This window comes from Phodopus roborovskii, unplaced genomic scaffold (assembly GCF_943737965.1).
Source record: "Phodopus roborovskii unplaced genomic scaffold, PHOROB, whole genome shotgun sequence".
Classification (NCBI taxonomy): Eukaryota; Metazoa; Chordata; class Mammalia; order Rodentia; family Cricetidae; genus Phodopus; species Phodopus roborovskii.
Window position 1 is genome coordinate 33,702,501 of NW_026126525.1, and position 4,521 is coordinate 33,707,021.

A 4,521-nucleotide genomic window follows, 5' to 3' on the forward strand; every position below is an offset into this window, starting at 1 on the left:
CCCAACTTAACCATCCTACACGGAATGTTTAAGTCACCTTGTGGTTTACAAACTGCATAGACTTCTGGGCTCTAGAATCGAGAAGCTGCCATGTAGTTGGTTACAAGAGTATTTTTTCAAACAATGTTTTGGTCTCAAATCGTCTGTGTTTGTTCAGCTCTGGGGCATATAAGGGGCCAATGAGGCAAAGGTCCCGACTTCCACCCTTTAGGTCAACTGTTTCCTCTGGCTCAGGGATAGAGAATATGTACTTGACCTTGGCTTGCACACACCTCCTGTGAGTTATGTGAAGGACTGAGCCAAAGACCTTGGGCACATAGACCCAATCAGACATGTAATGAGGAAAGGGAACCCAGTGGTGCAGCATCTGACAGCAAATGGATCCACAGCCCTGTTTTCGTCAACGCCCCAGGCAGTTGCTGCTGGCACCCATTCCTGTTCCATAGACTCTCTCTCTCTGTTTTATGTGCTCTCTTCTCTACTTTGTTCAACCATTCATTCTCGAAGTACTCTTAAGTTTTACTTCTTCAAGGTGCTTGTACTTCAGTGTAATCAAAGACAAAAGAGATGTCACACATGGTGTCCAAAGTGGCTTCTCTACTTCGTTTGAGTTTAAAGTAGTTACAACAGTTGGAGCTATCTGCCATGCTGCTCCAATTTAGGAAACCAATGCAATAATTCTATGCCATGTACCTCCACTTACATTTCTAAGACATTGTAAACTGTCATAATATCTGTCATTCAACTTATAGATAGTAAATTATCTATATACACATAAGGCCTATCCTCTATACCCTAATCTATAACCTGTCTATCACTTTTTGATTTTACTCCTCATCTGAACAATTGTGTCCCCTGTTGTGATAGCAACCTCCTTTCCCCATTCCATGTGTAGGGACTATCAGTCACAGTCCCTCTTCTGGACAATGGACCTGAGATCACACTAATCTGAATCCTTTACCTGCCTGGAATGTGTGGCAGATCAGGTGAGGTTGAGCACAGGACTCTGGCATGGTCTCTTAGAATGCTCTAATGAGATTTAAGATATGAACAACAAAGGAAGAAGGCCATTGACCTTTGAAGTATGGGGATGTTTGCTTTGGGCTATCAAAAACATTATCCTAATCAAGAATAAGTGAGTTCTAACCAAGTATAAGGGTGAGTCCCAGAGCGGGAAATAATCATAGATGTCACAGTCTGAGCTCATGGGTAGCACGATCCTGCTCTCTCCAATACATGGGGCAATACTTTTATTTTTGTCTTATACCAGTTGAGGTTGGTTTTTGTTTATTTGTTTGTTTCTTTTTTTGGTTTGTTTGTTTTGGGGTTTGGGTTTTTGTTTGTTTGTTTGTTTGTTTTGGCTGGTTGATTTGGTTTTGTTGTTGTTTTGTTTTTTCAAGACAAGGTTTCTTCACATAATTCTGGCTACCTGGAATTCATTCTGTAGCTCAGGCTGGCCTCAAACTCAGACATCTGCCTGCCATACCTCCTGAGTGCTGGAATTAAAGGCGTGCACCACTACTACCAAGCAACTTCAAATAGCCTTGCAGCTGGGTAGAGCATAGAAATCTATGGATCAGAATGACTCTTGATTTTTTTTTTCTTTGTTCTTTGTCTTGCTTCAAACTCAGAGATTCTCCTGCCTCTACCTTCTGAGTGCTGGGATCAAAGGTGTATGTCACTGCCAGGCTCAGGGTTTTGTTTTGGTCACATACTAGTGAAAACATTTTGATTACCACAACAAATACCATAGAGATAGTATTCATACATGACCACTCTTGCAATTCAGAATCAATGAGATATTGAAAGGGAATGATAGGAAAGGACAGCACATGGAGCTATAACACAAAGGGACAGAGATTTAGCTCACCTTGGTCTTTATGGTGTGGGTCACAAAATATCCAGAAAGTCATAAAATAAATTTAATGGGACATGAATGGTATTTGTAAAAGAATAGAAAATGACTAAGTGGTATGCCACACATAGTTCATGGCACTTTTATGTCAGACACATATATAGTCATGTGTGTTCTTAGTGATTAAAAAATACCTTTTTTTTTAAAGGTGTGGGGGTTATTAAATGTTTCTATCACTTATTCAAACAAAACTGTACTTAGGTTCTTATGTAAGAGCCAGTTTCCAGACCTGTTGCTTGTCCTCAGTCAGCATGCCTATATTGATGAGGAAGGTTAGGCTCTCAAGTACCTGACTTACATGCTTCTCGTGGAAGACTATTACCTTGGAACTATTTCTTCTGCTCACTTTGTCAGGAGAAACTGAAACACACTTTTCCTCTTCAGATCCTGAGAGTGGCCTGTTGTCAATCATGGATCTCACCTGGTTACTTGGCTAAGACCAGCCTGTGGCTGGCTCTATCTCCAAATGTAAGAATGGCTCACAAATCTTCATCTGATGGCCCCATTTGTCCCAGGTGCTGTGAACATCCATAACCTACATACACTATTGCCTCAAGCTTATAAGGAGCAGTAACTTCCTGTTAATCACCATCACTATAGCAACTCTGCAGCCAGAACCACCACCTGTCCTCATGAGGAACTCCTAAAGCTCCCTGCCCCATACATGTGACCTTGGCCTCCAAAATGCTAATTCTATATTTTGCCTGACAGCCTCTCACCACCACTGTGACTGTCTCCTCAACACTGGGACCAAACCTTAGGGCTGTCTCCCTTAGGTTCCCAACAGAGAACAGGGAAAGCCCTGATCAATTTTTGATTTCACCTGAATTTTATGATATATCCCATTTCACTTGGACTCAGAAAAGAATGACCTGAACATACCTACCTCACCACCGATTCTGTGATGTGTGTGTACCCTTCAGTTACCTAAATCCACTAGCATAGAGACATCCAACTCCTTTTTACCAGGATCAAGGACAACCCTTTAATCATGTACCTGATTTACCTAGGACTCATCATAAATTCAAAGTCACATATGCACAGCTCTTATGCAAAGGACAACATGCAGGACTTTTTTTTTTTTAATCCCCTAGACTTTCAGTACTACGATTTCTGCATTGTAGCCTGGGTACAGGTAAGTGTGTCTTTCAAGGGTTTGCGTGTTAAAATTGAATCCCTGTGGGCCACACTAAGTGGGGAAAGTTGACCTGATTGTGAAGTTTATAGGTGAGGTTTTTGGGAAGGTGAGAAGGAGTAGACAACATCAACAGGATGGGCCACCAATGCTGAATTTCAGCAGCTTTATAAGAATAGAAAGAAAAGCACACTCTCGAGAATATGTGTGTCTGTGTGTGTGTGTTCCATCTTTGTCTTTTGCATTATGATCCCCCTGTGTCACCAAGGGGCTGTAAAGGAAAAGAGCCACTGATAGGCACAGGATCCTTAAGAAGCGCTGCTAATAATTCATTGGTGTGTACGAGAGCTGGCAATGGTAGTGACCACATCTCCAAGCCAGCACCATGCTACTGGATGGCAGAGTAGACCAAGGCAGTGAGCACAGCTCTCAGTGCAGGCGGTAAAGGTACCCGCCGCCATCTTGGATAGATCACGGCTAATACAGCTATGACTTTCATTTTAGCAATGTCCTTGCTTACCAAATAAAGACTCGTGGGGGAAAAAAAGATAAAGATTTACAGTAAAGGCAGATTCAGATTAAGAAAAACCACTAAAGGTTTACAGTGTATTTTACAATATACATAGGTTGAAAGAGAAAAAGAATAAAATGGTTTTTAAAAGACAGAAAGGAGCTGGGTGTGGTGGCACACACCTTTAATTCCAGCACTTGGGAGACAGAGGCAAGCAGATCTCTGTAATTGCAAAGTAAACCTGTTATACAGAGTTAATTCCAGGACAAATAAAAGTTATACAGAGAAACCCTGTCTCAAAAAATGAAAAAATAAGAGTAAAAGAAATAGAGTAATAAAAAAGCCACATAAAGTTGGAAAACACAGAGGAACTTTGGATACTATATGCTGTTCTGTTATCTTTAAATTGTTTGACTGCTGAGGAAATAACAACTGTTAAAAGAAATACTACTGGATTATTTCAATTCATACATATTAAAAATGGTTTGACTTTAAATTTTAAGTTTAAGGACAGATTACTGGGGGGAAAGGATTTCTATTTTTGTTGCTGTGATTCCTTCCAGACTAATGTGGTTTGATCAAGCAAGACCCCCTGAAACAGTGTTCCTGGTGATCCAACATTCAAAACAGTTGGGACAAGCCACCCTTGCAGACTACACCCAGGATTTCTTCATCTTCTTAGGATCCCCCATGACAGCGCCCCCTACCAGCAGGAAGCAGTTTGAAAAAAAAAACAATGCCCAAATTCCCAAATATTGTTTATAAATGTTTGTTTTCATTTATATAGACTTGGCTATAAATGGTTAATGATCACAACCAATCTCTTTTTAAAGGTAAAAAGAGAATTATGGTATAGGAATATATACTTTGTTTTGGAATGGATTTTCATTTATTCATACAATTTAAGGTCAATTTTGTGATCTATTCTTTAGGTATTGTGTTTATATAGCTCAGTTAGAA